Genomic DNA, 18,814 nt, shown 5'->3' with positions numbered 1-18,814 from the left:
GGCCTGTAATGGGCGGGTAAATCTATTGCCTGCAAAGAAAACTGGGCGCGCGATCTTGTTGCTGTCCGTTGGCATTAAAAGTGTCGGCCCAGACAAAAATTATGATTATAATATTTTGTTAAGAAATGTTACAGCTTCCATTTGGTACATGGCTGATATTCGGCCAATACTTGGTATGAGTCCTGGAGTCGTTTTTATAAAATGCAAGTTTTTGAAATATGTACCTTCTTGACCTTATATAATTTAAGGAATACTATTAATAAATACTATTTTTTTAGTTAATTACAAAGCGACATATCTTGCGTTTAGGACCTTGTATTTGGATTTTTATATTTCAGTTTTAAACTGAGAAATAAAATGGTTTTTTCAGGTCCTGTAATGGGCGGGTGAAGCTATTGCCTGCAAGTAAAACAGGGCGCGAGATCTTGTTGCTGTCCGTCGGCATTAAAAGTGTCGGCCCAGACAAAAATTCTGAAAAGTATATTTTGTTAAGAAATGTTACAGCTTTCATTTGGTACATGGCTGATGTTCGGCCAATACTTGGTATGAGTCCTGGAGTCGTTTTAATATAATGCAAGTTTTTGAAATATGTACTTTTTTTGTATTTAAATAATTTAAAGAATACTATTAATAAATACTATTTTTTTTTGTTAAATACAAAGCGTCATATCTTGCGTTTAGGACCTTGTAGTTGGATTTTTTTATTTCAGTTTTAAACTGAGAAATAAAATGGTTTTTTCAGGTCCTTTAATGGGCGGGTGAAGCTATTGCCTGCAAGTAAAACAGGGCGCGAGATCTTGTTGCTGTCCGTCGGCATTAAAAGTGTCGGCCCAGACGAAAATTCTGAAAAGTATATTTTGTTAAGAAATGTTACAGCTTTCATTTGGTACATGGCTGATGTTCGGCCAATACTTAGTGTGAGTCCTGGAGTCGTTTTAATATAATGCAAGTTTTTGAAATATGTACTTTTTTTGAATTTAAATAATTTTAAGAATACTATTAATAAATACTATTTTTTTGTTAAATACAAAGCGTCATATCTTGGGTTTAGGACTTTGTAGTTAGATTTATATATTTCAGTTTTAAATGGAGAAATAAAATGGTTTTTTTCAGGGCCTGTAATGGGCGGGTAAATCAATTGCCTGCAAGGAAAACTGGGCGCGCGATCCTGTTGCTGTCCGTCGGCATTAAAAGTGTCGGCCCAGACAAAAATTCTGAAAACTATTATCTGTTAAGAAATGTTACAGCTTTCATTTGGTACATGGCTGATATTTGGCCAATACTTGGTATGAGTCCAGGAGTTGTTATAATATAATACCATTTTTTGAAATATATATCATATTTGACTTTTAAATAATTTTAACATTGCGTATAAAAATTCACTTTTTTTTAATATTATTAACTAGCCTTACGTTTTGCCTTTATGACTTCGTAGTTGAATTTTGGCTTACATTTTGTCTATTTTATGTTTGGGTAAATGTTTTTGAAACGCGAAAACTGTCATGGCCGAAATGTATGTGTGCGTCTGTTGCTGTTGCTGTCCAAATGCATAATTTTGACTCCGGTCATAAAATGGCAGTGTTGTGCACCCTTTCGCTACGCCAGCGCACCTAGCGGCAGAAATTTTCCCTGTGCCCAACGACCATATATCATAAAGACCGGAAACTCAACGCTGTTTTTCTGTACCTACAAACAATCGCCGATTACGCTGCCATCTATGAATCTACAAATGAAATACCGTGATCGAAAGTGCGTTAACGATATAAATCGATATGTATAATACAAATCGATTAGCAACGTGTTTCGAGCTATCGAACTGGCTATTTTCCGTCGTATAATAATAATATTAATAATAATAATAGCCTTTTGAATTTGTTTCATAATCTTATTTGCAGGATGCTCGATACAATTTCAATGTGCTGAAAGTGATCCTGTGTTAAAAAAACTGTTCATTTTTTTTTTTAAATTTAAACTTTGGACTAAATGAGATCTGCTAATTAAAATTCTCCTTAGTTATCACAGACACGATCAGGTGGTAACTCAATTCTTTCAAGTCACGTTTGGGCACTACATTTTTCTTTTTCAAATGGAAAATCATTAAAAACCCATTTAACCTAGCGGGATGAATAAACAAAAAGAGTCAAAGTTACAAACATAACCCAAGAAAAAAAAAAGGAACATGAATATAACATTTGATGATTTCACAATTTAAATAAACTAAAAAACTAAGTTTTGTGTACATAGTGCATCTCACACAACTATGTAAACCATAATATGGCAAGGTTGAAACAACACTAAAAAGGCTATTTTTAAAGTTCAATACATCCATCCTTCACTGTCCACAGAATTTTGTTCTTTCGACTCAAGTAGCGACTTGAGTGGTGCAGTACGCTGGGGAATCGGTGGCGGGAGAATGGGGAGGAGATACCTAGGCATGCACAAGTGTTCCATTGGGCCATAAGTTTTGAAAGTGGGAAATCGATGCCACATATTGCATCCGGCAACCAGCATCAATGAAGGCAATATTCAGGCTGTATGTTTGGTCCACTGAAAGAGGCATTAGGAGGGTAATGATTTGAAGACAATGCTGCAGTCAAACAGTACATGTGCAGTTGGCTGCTGGAGCACCAGTCTTCTTTTCATGAAGGGATCAAAAATGGGAGGGGGGAGGAAGTATATATGCTTAAGGAAACTATGTAGAAAAAAAAGGCATTCCACTTGTAGTTTTCGTATATCACCAATAAATCTGTATAAAAATATTCCGGTTTATATTTGAATGACCCTATTATCTAATTCACTTTTAAGAATAATATTGTATATTGTTGCATTCAAAATTTACATTAAAAAAATGACATTGTGACTTACAAAAAGTCAACAGTAAATACAATATTAAAGTTTACTAGTCAAGCCTTGAAATTTTGAGTTAAAATTCAGCATGAATTATTTTTGTGTTAAGTCTAAACCTTTAGACCTCATAAATCATAAATATTTTCTTCAAAAGTTGTTATTTCAAGATCAAAAGTAAAGTAAAAGACCTAGTAATTGTATCTCACTTACACAACTTTAAAGTGTACAAATAAAATCATATATAGTTCTCAGAATGAGTTTCCTTGGCCCACTCGTGTTTCAAGTATACCAGCTTTCTCACATTACACAAGGTAGCACACCACACTTTTCTGATGGTTCATAAATTTTTGTGAAGGAAAATAGTATAAATAATGCTGTAAAGACCTAATATAATTTCTGGTTTGAAGCTAACTACTGCTAAATAAATCTAAAACCAACTGTATAGCTCTTAGAAACATATGTACTATGGAGTAGATGAAAGAATTGGACTGAGGATACCTTCTTTCTCTTCACCCACAAGATGAAACAATTTATATTTAAACACAATGTGGGTAAATGTTCCGCACAGCGTATCCAAGCCTATCCCTTGATCCTAATGGCATGATCCTGAATATATTGATCCTGTGGTACATGATGCTTGCTGTTTTAATTTAGTACATAGAAAGATCCTGGATACAATAATGGGGTGATGTAACAATGAATTCTGATGGTATTATCACATCAAATAAAAATCTGAAAGTAATTTTTTTTTTACTTCCTAAAATTATTTTTATTGTAATATTTTTGTTATGTCCAGGATCTTTGATGTACTAAATTAAGACAGCAAGCATCATGTACCACAGGATCAATCATACAGGATCAAGGCTTAAACTTGAGTACGTGATAAGGAACAATTACCCACGTATAACAAGAAGATACCAAAATTTAATTATAACTGAACAAAAAAATAAGATGCAGTAAAGGAATGCTAAGGGTAATGGAAAGTCCTAAATAGGTAATTTCATTTTCTGGTTTATAAAATAGCCTATTTGAAGCATAATATAGATTTTCATGTACACAGGTGAGATTGGCACAATTTTAATTGTTTCGCTATCAACATTTTGCAGAATACTTTATTTTATTAATTTAATTGGAGGTGTTTAATCTTTTGAGTGTTTAATCTTTTGCATAAGGAGGTAGTAGTGTTGTGTTGATTTGCGGTCGCCACGTGGCCGTTTAATTAGAGTAGAAATAAGATCTAAGGTGTAGGATTATCTGTTGGTTATTACAGTAGGATTATATATTATTTAAGTTATTTGGGTAATAGGTTAGTGTAGAATAGTGAATTGTGACAAAATGGGTAGGGTGAAATGTAAGTCGAAGCTTAAATGTGTGGGTTGTAAAAAGGTGTGGAAAGATGGAGAGAGTGGTGTACGGTGTGACAAATGCGAAGGCTGGGTCCATACGGAGTGTGCAGGACTAGAGGAGGGGGAGCTGGGTAGTCTGGGGCAGGAGTGGATGTGTAAGGATTGTGACAAGGATAACAAGGGTTCAGGAAGTGTAGTGGTAATGGCAGGAAGCAGTGGTAGCCAGGAGCTGGTAGGTGGGGTGTCAGGAACTCAGAGGGAAGGAGGGAATGTAGATGTGGGTAAGGACTGGGCACTCAATTTCATTGGTGATATTCTGGGAGGAAAGATTGTTGAGGGTCTGAGTGGGACAAGGAGGGAAGTCGATTTGAAAGAAGGATTAGGTGAGGTGTTGTACAGGAAGGAGATGGAAATAAAACATAGATTAGAGAGGGTAGAGGAAGAAGTAAAAAGGGAGGATGGGTTGAGAAGTGTGTTAGTAAGGGTCGAAAGGCTGGAGTGCGAGCTGAAGAGGACAAAGGAGGAAGTTGAGAAGGAAAGGCAGATGAGAAAGGAGGCTGATGTGGAGGTAGATAGGCTGCGCAGGAGGGTGGAGGAGCTGGAAGGGAGGGAGAAAGTAAGGACTCAAGCTGTTAAGGCCACATATGCAGAGGCATGTACTGGGGAAGTTCAGGAAACAGGTGTCAGGTTGCAGAATGAAGGGGTAGCAAGGAGGGTGCGGGAGGAGGCCGGCAGTAAGGCTGTGGGTACAAGCAACGTAGATGTGAACAGGCATGAAGAGGGCAGGGATACGAAAAGGGGTACAATAGTTAGACAGGAGCCCGAAGTGATTTTCCTGGGCAGCTCTATTGTGAAGGGGGTAGAATTGCAGGGGGTGGGGAAAGGAAGTATATATAAAGCTGCGTTTGGGGGTGCAAATATTAGGAACTTGGGGGAGAGGGTAGGCTGCATGAAAGGAAGCAGTAAAGTTAAGGTGGTGGTTGTTCATGTAGGGGGAAATGATGTGGCTGGTAGAGTGGTGGGGAGGGAAGTAGAGGAGGATATGAGGGGGCTAGTGGGCAAGGTGAAGGAGAAGTTCCCTGTAGCCAGAGTTGTGGTCAGTGGGGTACTAGTAAGGAGGGGTATAAACTATGTCAAGGCTGCGGCGGTCAGCGAGGTGTATGAGAGGGTGTGTAGGGACTTGGGAGCCATGTTGGTAGATAGCAGGAAATGGGTGGGGCAGGACTGTGTGGGCAGGGATCAGGTTCACCTAACAGAGAGGGGAAAATGGATGCTAGGAGACCTGCTAGGAAGGGAGACTTCTGGCCATTTGGAAAGGGCAAGGTTTGAGCAGCAGGGAAGAAGATAGCAACTAGATAGTGAGGAAGGTGGAGAGAAGGGGGGTGATTGTGAATATAGAGCCGATAGCAATGCTAGGGAGGAGGTGACAGCTAAAGTCAACAAAACTCAGATTGGTTGGACGGGGAGCGAGGAAGGAGGAAAGAGGGGGGTGGAGTTGGATAGGGCTGCAAGAGTGCTGGAAATCGGGGTTCTAAGGGGAAGGGGCACTCGTATCAGGGCGGAAGGGACAGAGGCGCAAAGGGGAAAATGCCAATATGTAAAAGTCGCAGTTATAAACTGTAGAAGTATATATAAGAAGGTGGAGGAGTTCTGGGGCAGGGTGGAAGCCTATGGGGCGGATATCATTGTAGCGGTGGAGACATGGTTGGACGAGGAAATTAGAGATGGGGAACTGAAGAGAGCACACTTTGAAATATTTAGAAGGGACAGGAACAGGAATGGAGGAGGGGTAATGGTGTGCATGCGAGAGGGACTCTGTGGTAGGGTTGTATGGGTTGGGGGGAGAGCGGAGTTATTGGAGATGCAGTTCCAGGTAGGAGAGAAAAATGTACGGCTGATTGCGGTGTACCGGCCACCAGGGCAAGGGGATGAAGCCATACGGGAGGTGCAGGACAGGTTGGACATGCTAGGGGAAGGCAAGTGGGTGATAGTGGCGGGGGATCTGAACATGCCAGGGGTGGCATGGGAAAAGGGGCCGGAGGGGATGGGGTCAAGGGAACAGAGATGGGCATCTCAACTGGCAAACAGAGGACTGGAGCAGGTGGTGACTGAAAGCACCAGAAAAGGTGCCAGGAGAGGAGAGCAGGATGACGGGAACCTGTTGGATGTGGTACTTGTGAGACCAATGGAGGCGGTCAGGGGAAGTGTGGTAATGGAGGGCATCAGTGATCACAGGATCCCAGTAGTGGAGTTAGACGTGGGCTGGAGGGAGAAAAGGGTAAGGAGGGGAAACGTGGTAAACTGTTGGGGTAAGGCTGATAGAGTGGGGGCAGAGGCATTCCTGAAGGGGGAATACAGTAGATGGGTAGATATAGAGGACCTCGAAGGTAGATGGGCTGCCTTAAGAAATATTCTGCTGCAGATGGCTACACGTTTTGTACCTCAGAGGAGGGTAGGCCAAGGAGGTGACCCTCCCTACTATGGAAGGGAGTTGAAAGTGTTGAAAAGGAAATGTAGGAGGCTGCATGCGAGGGCAAGGAAGCTTGGGGGAGAGGAGATAGAGGCGGAAATGAAGGCGCTTGGGAAGGAACTAGGGAGGAAATCGCGGGAAGCAAGGGATGCTTACATGGAACAGCTGATGGGGGAAGGGGGGACGGTAAATGGGGCGGAGCTCTACAGATACATAAGAAGAGTGAAGGGTGAGGAGGGAATAGGGGTTCTCAGAGGAGGAGGGGGGCAGGAATATACAGAGGACAGGGAAAAGGCAGACTTACTGCAGGAGCAATATCTGGCAGTATTTACAAAGGGGGAGGCATGGGAGGGTAAAGAGGACGACAGTTTAATGGGCAGGAAGGCCTTTGAGCTGCGACTGACAGATGTAATTAAGGTGATCAGGAGGTTGAAAGGGAGAAAGGCAGCTGGGCCAGATGGTATAGGGAATAGTCATTTGAAGTTGGGTGATAGGGAGATTGGGAAGTACCTGTTGGAGGTTTTCAAGCAGTCTCTGGAGGAGGGGAAACTACCAATGGAATGGAAGGAGGCAGTGGTAGTTCCCATCTACAAGGGGGGAAATGATAAGGCGGAGCCAGGAAGTTACAGGCCGGTCAGTTTGACGTCCTGTGTAGGAAAAGTGATGGAGAGGTTGGTAGGAAGGTACGTAAAGGGGGAAATGGAAGATCTGGGGTGGGTGGATAACAGGCAGCATGGATTCAGGATGGGGTTCTCATGCGAGACCCAGATGGCTGGGCTGTTGGAAGACCTGGTGGAAGCGGTGGACGGGGGGAAGCAGATAGATGCAATCTTTATAGATTTTGAAAAGGCGTTTGATAAGGTCCCCCATAGGAGGTTAATGGAAAAGGTTGAGTTGCTGGTGAGGGATGGAAGGGTGGTAAACTGGGTGGGTGATTTCCTGAGGAATAGAAGACAAAGAGTGAGAGTGGGTGAGGAAAGCTCCGAGGAGGGGGAAGTGACGTCGGGGGTGCCACAGGGGAGTGTGCTGGGGCCTCTGTTGTTCACAATTATGATAAACGATCTGGGGGAGGGCATGAAAGCCAGATGGAGGCTATTTGCAGATGACTGTGTAGTGTATGAGGTTGTGGGGGAAGGGGGATGTTTAACAGAGGACTTGATAAGGTTGGAGCAATGGACGGAGAAAAATGGAATGTCCTTGAATGTTGGTAAGACAAAAGTTGTCAGATTTACAAAGAGGAGGAAAGTCACACGAAATGTATATTACTGGAAGGGGCAGGAGATAAGAGAGGCAGCAGGATATAAGTACCTGGGGGTGACACTGAAAAATGACCTAGGATGGGCGGAGCACATAGAGGGGGTGGTCAGGAGGGGAAGGCAGGCGCTGGGGTTGCTTGGTAGGACCCTGCAGGGAGCTGGGAGGAGGACAAAGGAGAAGGCATACTCCACATTGGTCAGGCCAATGTTGGAGTATGCGGCGGCGGTCTGGGACCCCTACCTGGTGACTGAGGTGAAGGAGCTGGAAGGGGTGCAGCGCAGAGCGGCTAGGTGGGTGATGGGAATGTGGAGAAGGAGGGAGGGGCAGGATGGGAAACTGCATAGCCCAACGGAAATGATTAAGGAGTTGGGGTGGGAAACGTTACAGAGGAGAAGAAGAGTGGAAAGGTTGGTCAGGATGTTCAAGGTGCTGAAGGGGGAAGGGGGATGGGGGCAATTGGGAAGCAAAGTACATAGAGGGGAGTACAGAGGACGAAGAGACCACAGATGTAAGCTCCAGAGGGTGTGGAGGCGGACAGAGAGAGGGCGGAACACCTTCCTGGTGAGGACGGGGAGGGAGTGGAATGGGCTGGGGGAGGAAATGGTGGAGGTCAGGGATGGGAGGGAGCTGAGGAGAAAGCTGATGGAGGGGGGGGGGAGAGGGGAGTGAGTGGGAGTTCTTGCCACCGGGTGAAAGCCCAATTGCAGGTTAAGTAATAATAATATCTATGTGCATTTTAGCAATGCAGTCAGCATACAGAGAGCAAGTGCAATAATTAAAGTTATCATTTTTTGTCTCTGAATATATTATTTTCACTCATTGCAGTAATGTTTGGTTACATTAAAGTTTCAAAAGATATTTAGAAAGTTTTAAATAAATAAGAATGGATGCGATAGTGTACACTGTACAGAAGTTTTATTATTATTTTTTTAAATTTCCACCCACTGGTATTTTCAACTTCTTGCAGCACTGGTTAATCCTAAAAAAATTGTTTCAGATCAAAGTTTTATACAAGTTTTAGAAGAATTGCAATAATTGTTATAGATTTTATAGTTAACTTAATAGAGTAATTAAGAATATTTGTTTGTCCATTAACCCCTCATTATTTTACCCACAGCACCCTTGGTGGTTATCAGGTGGTTATAAAATTTTTTAAAATTGACAACAAATTTGAACAGATTCTATGGTGTGCCTACTAAGATAGTTAGTAGTTTTTTGTCCTCAAACCCTTGTTTTTTCCCACCCCTTAACAGTTATGGCTGGTCATATTCAAGTATGTAGACAAAATTTTTGGTAATACTCCTTTAAGTTATAATATGTTCAAACAGATGTGATATGTTTCATGTTATGGGAGTTGAAGTGATTTAAATGTTTTTCAAAAAATCTTCCCCATTTATACCCCTTTTGTTGGCCTATATCCATTAACAAACTCAACTGAGAATTTCCATAACCATATTTTATGTATTAAGTGATTTATTTGTACAAAATTATGGCAGTTATAATGACAATAAAAATGTGGTACATACACATGGTAACGACTGCAACAGGTAGTCTTTCTTCGAAACATACCTAACAGTACAATTTATTCTAGTCATGAGTTTGCTTTTTTCAGCTAATTTATAATACCTGAACAATTTTAACTTACAAGAAATGTAACACATATTTAGTACTTACAGTTAAATTGATCAATACTACTTTTCACACTTTATTCTACAAATGATATTTAATCCCTACAGTCAAATAAATTAACCAAAAACAATTCATTTGAAATCAAATAACAAAATACTACTAGTTTATAAGATGGTAAGAATTCATTTAAAAGCATGTGTTATTTTTTAGTATGCAGACTTTTTTGGGAGCTGCATGTATATAAAAGCTTGTAACCTTTTAATTTTATTTTAGATATTTCAATTTTCTCATGTTACTCAATACATGTATGTGTCCACTGGCTTACGTAAAACACTTTTACATACATAAAAAACTTTTGTATAATTGTGCGCTGTGAATACAGGTAATCCTGAATGTTCTTATGAAGTGACATCCAATTTTAAATATCATTTAATTTAACACAATAAATCAAATGAGTGGTTGTAACTTATAATGAACACAAAAGTAAGAAAAAAAAGGCCACACGGCAGAAATGGTAGTTAAAAAAAAGGTAGAGGGCTCAGTGGAATTTCATTACATTTACAAATCGGAATACTTTTGTAGTTTATAATGTAAAAAAAAACCTTTATACTGAATAGTTATTGAACATAAAACATCAAGTAAAATAAGTTTTTAAGTGTGGATGTAGAACTTATTGAAGGTTCAATTGCATACTATACTACAACTTACTTTCTAACTAGCTGTATATACATCACATGATCATAGGTTATAAATATGTTGAAGATCAACATTTTAAATTTTCCTCTACAATTTATGGTCAGCCTTGCTATGTTTAAACTCGAATTACAATTCTTTGAAGAGAGTGGCCCAATCCCATGTATTGTGACTTTTTTTGCAATGTGATTCAAGGAATTGGACTGATCGGAAAAAAATGTTAAGGCAACAGATAAGGGAAACAGTAGAGAACTGTGTAGGAGGTTTAATAAAAAAAAGTATCCCGGTCACCATACCAATCTTTAACATCAAATAAAAAGTGTGAAATACCCCACACATATATGTTTGTATGCGCCTGTACAAAGGTTGTAATGATGGACTGCATGTTGACCAATAATGTTAAATACTGCTTCATCACATGTAAATGCTACCTGTGAATAACAAAGGACCTTAGAGGCAGGTGAAAATATATATCTGCACAAGTAGATCTTACAAGTTATGTTATGTAACATAAACATTTCACCTATATTTGGCAGCATTCTAGACATAATAAATTATAACAATAGATCCATACTTCACTGTCCACAGAATTAAAATATGTTGTAGCAGCACCACGATTCAATTTGATGCAGTCACATGTAGTGAAAGCTCCAATATCAAAATGTTCGGAACATACATATTTAGTTTTAAATGTTTCAGCATTACTGGCATCAAGGTCATAGCCAATTGCAGCAATCCACTTCAATAACCTGGAAACAAAACAAAAAAATTTTATAGTGTGAGCTAGTACATACTTAAATCAGTATTTCCAGATTATTAGCTAGCATGTAGCATACTATAAATATAAGGTATAAACATACATGTATTTAATTATGTGTATTTAGTTTAGCATTACCACTCAATGAACGTATATATTTCAGAGGTAATGTTTTATTATTAAAGTGCTGTAGAGTGTAATAAATTTGGTGGGTTTCTCTTAATTACGATATATTAATTTTCATTGAATCACATATTGTATAAATAATATAAATTCAGTAACACAAAACGATTTTTAGGGTTCATATCACAAATCATTACATTTAAATTACTGATTTATGGTAATTTTACTAAGCCCATACTATCCCCAAATGGGTATATGTATATATATGTGTATACATATGTGTGTATGTATATATATATGTATGTGTATATATATGTGTGTGTGTGGGTTATTAAAAATAAATAAATGATTATACTACGTAATTACAAAATTATTATGTGCGCAAATTCAGGTCTCGATAATATCGCTCTATAAATCCTGTATAATAAGCCTTAACATAAATGCCTAACCCTTAACATGTTAAACCACTTATTGTAATTTTTTTAATATAAACATCAGTACTCACTTGCTTCGGCTTCATGGAAATCTGAATGTTGTCACATCAGGATTAACAGTAATACTGTTCCTGCACGAAGACACAAAACATTGATGTGTATTCACAGGCATCTTCATCGGCTTCTTAATTCACAATCATATAGGAAAATAATTCAAAATGATAAATCAAACTCCATTGTAAAATCCATCTTTCACTCGACCAAAATCTACTACAAACCGAAAAAAAAAAGAGCGACTATAATGCTCAAATCAATCTGTAAACGAATATTACTGCAAAAAAAAACAATTTTTACAAATCAACTGTTTTTGAAATCAAAATAAATTAATATTACACTATATTTATTGCATTATTAGTATTTATTGCATAAATTTAGTTTCTTATAAACATTCAATTGACATTTGATTATGAACACTAACGCTACCTATGAATTTACAAAAGAACTAGGTCAATCTACTAGCGCTATCTGTTGTGCAGATTAAAAATAGTATCTGGGTACATAATGGCCTATTAGAGTTGCCACCCCCTGCCTGTGCCAAACTCGCCCATAAGAAAACCCGTTTTCTTCCTAACCTGTAGTAGAATTAACCTTAGTTATACGCTTCCACTCCATAGACTATTACCTCCATGGGGGAGACGCCATAGCCATCTTGCACATAGAAAAGAAAGGGAGGGATAGAAAGGCCACTCTCTGAATAACAGCTAGAACCTTATTTGCAGCGCTGTTGTAGCCGTGCACAGTACTAACCGTATAAACATTGGTGAAAGAACGACCTAAATAGCTATTTATGCTAAAACCACCTATGTCACGAGCTAGCATTACTATTGAAGTTTGCAATCACATCTACAGCATTAAGAGGGTGGAGAGTTTTCAGCTTCTCGACGTTTATTCTCTGTATCCATTCATTGTATACCGTTTTTTCGTAAACTGGGAAGCAGTGTCTAACAGCAAATTTATCATCGCAACCAGGCACACAGCATTTTCGTACACGTGGCGGCATTGTATTTTACTTAATACGTAATTTTATACTCAATTTAACAATCTTACCTCAATGAAAATATGACCACTAAATAATTGAATAAATAAACGCCAGATATTTTTCAGTTTCCACCCACGAAGCAATAAGCAAGTAGCACGCAAATAACCTAAAGAAAAAATTGCTGCCATTACAAGTGAGCCTTGGCAACGAATCGTAAACAAACATTGAGCCGTGAGCACACTAGCGCTCTTACGGCCGTGCACACAAACAAAACGTTCAAGCATCTCTCTAATGAGTGCACATCCCGTGATCTTGCAGCGGGAAGACGTTTCTCGGGCTGGGGCGAACCAAAGCCTTGGTTGCCCCCCGAGGAATTGAAGATTCGTGTCATCCGCGGTCGTGTGCTATCTAGAATTCTCCACACTACGATTTGTGAGAATAGTTCTGGACTGAATAAGTCTCAGATAGGGAGTATCGGCGACATCTAGTGCCAACTTCCGCATCGGTCCCGTTCGTCCCGTAGTGGTTCCGGACGACTGATGTCAGCGCCAGCTACGATCGGCCACGACGTTTGGTGAGACCGATCTAAATTAAAACAGACTTTTTTTTAGGGCGAGAGGGAAGTCGATTCTTCAGCCAGACCCCCGGCTACATCATATCTTCTGTAGTTCGCCAATTACAGCTTCCAGCGTCCAGTGTTCCAGCGTCGCAGCAGACCACCTGGAGGTCCTAGGAAGAGAGCCTCAAGCCTCCGACAGCTTATAGCTAGACCCGGCATGGTAGTCGATGTGTTCCTGTGACATCATTTACATCTACTTACCGACACCTAGGTCTGAACTAAAGCTAACATACAAAATAAATTATTTTGGTTGTTCCTCTCGCTGAATTACATGCTAACAGTAACTTCACGTCAATATCAAAGAACCCATTAAAATCGTATGTTTTTCAGCTATTACTATTTTATTTACAGTAAATGTCAGTTATGTATAAAACAGACCTGGTCATAGGTAATGCAAATTTCCACTAGTCACACAACACTACCTAATTTACTTTTTATTAATTACTCTCTTGACAGTAATACTAAGCAGTGACGTGCTAGCTGGATTAGCAGTCTGAGTAATCAATACAGCAGCAGCATTCCTGAGATCCACTGCGGAGAGAATAGGCGCCAAAACCCCACAAGAACACCAACTATAGTTACAGTTAACCACATAACATAATACATATTTTCAATTAGAGTGGCACCCATTATCATGGGGCTTGTACAGTTGGCCACACAGATATAATTAGAATAGATTCAATAAGTAAATTAATGAGTGATTTTTTGATTAATTCTTGAATTTTTCCGAACTTATAGCTAAATAATTACGAATTTACAAAATTGCACCCAAATTTCAAGATGTGGCCGTAATGAAAATTGCAACGGTGTTTTAAATAATATTTTATTAAAAATTGATTAATTAATTTTTTTTTAATTTTTCCCGAATTTCTAGCATAAGAATTATGGATGTTCAAGATGGCGGCCATAACGACAGTTGCAACATTAGGGAGTGGAGAATTCGGTTCCAAGATGGCGGAAAGTTCTAGAAAACAAAATAGCATATCCAAGAAGGTTTCTGGGGTCAAGGTCAAGGTCATACAATATGGCCGACATGATGTCACAATCCAAGATGGTGGTCGGCATCTCTGCAATTCAGCAAGATGCCTGGGCTCAGAGATACTTTTTTTATACTACTCATAGTGAATTTTAAGAATTTTACTCTCCATGGTTTAGTTCTGACGTTGTTGTATAGACTAGAATATTTTATTCCAAAAGTGAACTAACTATGAAGACGATTTGAGACAAGTCCAATCGACTACAACTGATATAGACAAAGCCATTGTTGAGGGGGGGGGGGGGTACATTAAAACCCAACGACAGTGGGAAGCTGGTGCAAAGCAAAGATATAAAATACCAAAAATAGAATTTTATTCATGCAAGTTATATAAGTTATAACAGTTAATAAAGGTTACAGTTTATAAAACAGCTTATGATTCTCATTGGGGCAAATTTAAGTGCGCTCCCGCGGGACGCGAAATAGATACAATCATTCACACAAATAAAACAAAGTAAGCAAGAGTAAAGCGGACATGGTGGCAAAGCGCTGAAGCAGAACAAGTAATATGGGCCACTAGGCGAAAAACTGAGGGCAGAATCAAAAGAGAACTTATAATGCGGCTTGACAAGAAGTGTCCAATGCCATTGTGGCATGCCCATATACAACCGCAGAAATGTTACAACATGCTACGGGCAGTACTCGGCATGAGCAAAAGAAACCCAAATCATATGACCTGAAGGGTCCAAACATTGGTGGCAATTACATTTAACAAAGCAGCAATAAAAAAATGAAGGCGCGGCCACAACGCGCAAGCAAGAACAATACTAAATACAGATGTTAAGTTTCACAGCCGAGTACATACCGGAACACAGAGCCACCGCCGCAGTGACAGCCTTCGAGTCAGGAGACCAAACGACTGCAAGGAATACGCTAGGGGCCAGACAATATATAGGCCATGAAAACACTCCAACTGGCGAGGCGGCGGGGAAGAGAGCAAGAGGGGGGGTAGGAAGGGGAAGTTGGAGAGGGAGGGGAAAGGAGGAGAGGGGGGTGATGAGGGGAAGGAATGCTGTACAGTGCCGAAAAACGGAGCAACTGCTTCAACCCCCCTCCCTAAAGTGTCCCTGCCCTGAGAGCCAGAAGATCCACACAATGAAGAAAGTTCATAACGTTGAAATCGGAGACAGGTGACAGCATCGAACAGCAAGCTTCAGGATCGCCGCAGCGATCAACAAGATGGCTTCGAATGTAGTCAGACGCTACGCAGGTCGAAGGACGCTGAAGAACAGGTCTTCAGAACAGCGGTAGACAACAGCCAGCGGCTGATACGGAGTAAGAGGTCCAGAGATGAAGTCGGTGATCAGTCCAGAACAAGGGCTCTGAGCAGGGCAGCCCCGCGAGTCGCAACCACCCAGGCATGGGAGGGGACTCCAGCAGGGAGCACCAAGTCGCAGTGCCTTAGCAGGCTGACAAAGGGGTCAGCAACGATGTCCAAGACCGGCCAAGCAAGGGCTAGGGGCAGCCATGGACTTACGGCGGAGCGAGAGGCACTCAGCCGGAGTAAAAACGGTCGCTCTCCAAGACCCAGAAGCAGCGAAACACCATCGAGCCTCCACGCAAGCAGAAAGCCTCCAGGCAAGCACGATGGTAGCACGATGGGCTCTGATAGGCAAGTACCACCAGTAGGGAGGATGCGACGAACGGAAGGCCCCACAGAGATGTCTCTCGGCGAGGTGAAGCTGAAGATCGCTGGCGGAAGTCGGGCACAGCAAGCAAGGGTAACAGGGAAAAAGTATGGCGCGCCAACTAAAAAAAATAAAGGGAGCCGCAACACCGCGCACATACCCAACAAAACACAAGCTTCAAACACAAGTTACAAACACAAGTTCCTAGGAACACAAACACTTAACAACAGGCCAATAGGCTAATCTCATATGAAAGGTACAATAACAAAGATATACTGCAAAAAGCTTACAACAAACCCATAAAAATCTATTTAACGAAAGGTTTCACCTGGGTTACATGAGCCTTTCGGAATTTAAACTTGCGCCTACAGCACCTTAACAAAAGGGTGTTGACACCCAATAACTTGTCGACACAATAAGGTCCCTCATAAGGAGGAAGTAATTTCACATTTAACTGATCAGTCAACTTAGGCAATTTAAACGCCCTGCATAGGACTAAATCCCCAATCTTAAAACCACGAGGAGCTCTAGCTTTATTATAACTGTCAGAAACGGCCTTACGGGCCTTATGGGCCTTATGAATATTACAGGAAACCGTGTCGAGTACACCTTCCAATGCCTGGGTGTCCAGGCTTGTGTCGGACGGCAAACCCCACTGGTTCAGTAAAGGAACGGTAAGCTCACGGCCTAGGAACGGGATCGAGGGTGGAAAACCGGTAGCAGAATGAAGAGCAGAATTAAGTCCGACATTGATATACTCAATGTATGAATCCCAAAGAGTCTGATCAGACCGATAGAAATAAATCAGGATGCCTTTGAGAACCTTATTTTGCCGCTCTACCATGTTGCCCTGGGGAAAATAAGCTGAACTATAGATAGGCTTAACGGCCCATTCAAAGAGAAAATTCTTATAGATAGTAGACTGAAAATATGGGGCATTGTCAGAAACAATCATACATGGAGGACCAAACAACTTGAAAACCTGTTCTTTAAGCACCTTAACGATAGTATCAGCCTTCATGTTTCTAAGAGGTAATAAAATGACAAATTTTGTAAAAATATCCAAAACAAGCAAACATACATTACCGTTCTTAGAACGTGTAAGAGGACCAGGAAGCTACAGGAGGATCAGCAGCATACAGACCCACCTTAGAATTATGAGGCGGCTTAGAAATCTGGCAATCGAGACAAGATCGAACAAACTTCCGAACATCAGCACGAAGCTCGGGCCAAAACAGGTGCACTGAAATTCTGCTAAAAGTTTTATCTATTCCTAGATGACCACCTAGGAGAGATGCATGAAAATATGTTAACACATAGACCTCAAGACAGCTAGAACAACAGCCTTTCGGGCTCGGCCAGAAGTTCCTGTAAAATACAACATACCACTCTCCTCAACATAGGTGACGCCGTCCCCGTTGCCTGATCTGAATTTTACGTGAATCTAAACTGTTAAATTAATTTTGGGTCTCAAGGGCGGGGTTCCTGGCCTCGTGGCTGCAGGCAGGGACGCGTCGACAAAGGACTCCCTGGGCTGTTTTGGCCTCCCAGGACGCCTTATTAATAAAAACATACACGTACTTTTAGCTGGTTTATTCCGTCGCACACTTTACACGTTACACGCTCACGTAACTGGCCGCTTCATCGTCGACCTAAGCTCCACGCACGCCACCCTCTGTTGGCGGACTTTTTACGGCCACACGGTAGCCCGGTGGCAAGTACGTCGATAGGGGCTAATTCCGGCGAATTGCGAGTGGAATGCTCTGGCAGGCGATAAGTCTGTTCATACCTGTATGAAAGTCTGCGGCACGCAACATGACATGCGTGGGGAGGTTGTTCACACGAAATTACTTAAAATCAAACACTACACAATAGTCACTGCGATTAGATCCCGTGTTCGGGTTTAGGTAAATTGTTCCGCTCAACTGGTTAACTAACTGCGGCTACTCCGCGGGGTGGCGAGGGCCACGTTATGCTGGGTACGGGCGCGGTGGAATCCTGCAGGATATCACACACGTGACCGTGGCACGTCCCAGTTAATGACTCGTCTGAAAGTTTTAGATTCGCATTTGGCGCAGTGCCGCCCTGCGTGGGCGATGAACTACGTCCCGATGTGGGACTTTACAGCGTGAGGCGCAGGTGCCACGATGGGCCACCTAATCATTTACGTTGACGCCTTCTGCCTTCTGCCAAGGTGATGTTGAGGGTGTGGAGTTGCTTCTGGGCGCCAACTAGCAATAATAGCTACGTGCTAGTGCGTAGCCGAGACTCTTGGCTCAGGGCGTGACGTCGCCACGTGGCCGGCAGGCAGTAAGGGTCGTTCCGTCAGAGTTACCCCCGGCTGTTTTAGCCACCAGGGACGCTATACTAAGGGCGTTGTAACAAATACGCGGAGCTCAATTCAAAGTGATTTATTGTCAGGCACGCTATACATGCGCTGCGTCGTGCATGACCCGCTTACTGGGAGCCGCGCTCTACAGGACACGTTTCTGATGTGCTGAAAACTCACGCAATTCCGAGAGAGATGGCAAGGGCGGAGGTCGAGAGGCTCCGCGGGCGACTCGCGACTCGTCTCCTTGGAGGGCGGTGATTAACTGGCGATGGCTGTGACGTCCGCACGACTCCCCAGCCTCGCTCCCGCGAAAACGTGTCGTGTGCAAAAGTAATCCCGGGCCATGCACGCCACCTGATCGCGCTAAAGTCCAGAATTACAATTAATATTTAAGCATAGTTATTACTTAATTAATATTGTTTTTTAGAGTGCTGGATGTTAATTTCAAAGTCCAGGTAATCAGGTCACCTAACAGTACCCCTGTGGTCGACTTTCGCGCGGGCGACAGTCGATTAGGCAGGGCGGCTTACGTTCGAGGCGTTGCACCACCCTGCACCCAGGTGCGTTCACGTCGCACACGCTCGGGGCGAGGCGGCGATGCGCC

At 41.8% G+C, this 18,814-nt stretch overlaps 1 long non-coding RNA gene across 1 annotated transcript; it reads right to left on the bottom strand.

Moving 5' to 3' along the window:
* Positions 1-9,375: 9,375 nt before the first annotated feature.
* LOC134527600 (uncharacterized) lies at positions 9,376-12,193 on the bottom strand. Its single transcript, XR_010074227.1, has 2 exons — positions 11,628-12,193; positions 9,376-10,991 (listed from the first exon to the last, which is right to left on the bottom strand). It is a non-coding gene; the product is annotated as an uncharacterized LOC134527600 (long non-coding RNA).
* Positions 12,194-18,814: the final 6,621 nt, after the last annotated feature.

This window comes from Bacillus rossius, chromosome 1, assembly GCF_032445375.1.
Source record: "Bacillus rossius redtenbacheri isolate Brsri chromosome 1, Brsri_v3, whole genome shotgun sequence".
NCBI lineage: Eukaryota > Metazoa > Arthropoda > Insecta > Phasmatodea > Bacillidae > Bacillus > Bacillus rossius.
This window is presented reverse-complemented; position numbering and strand designations above follow the sequence as displayed.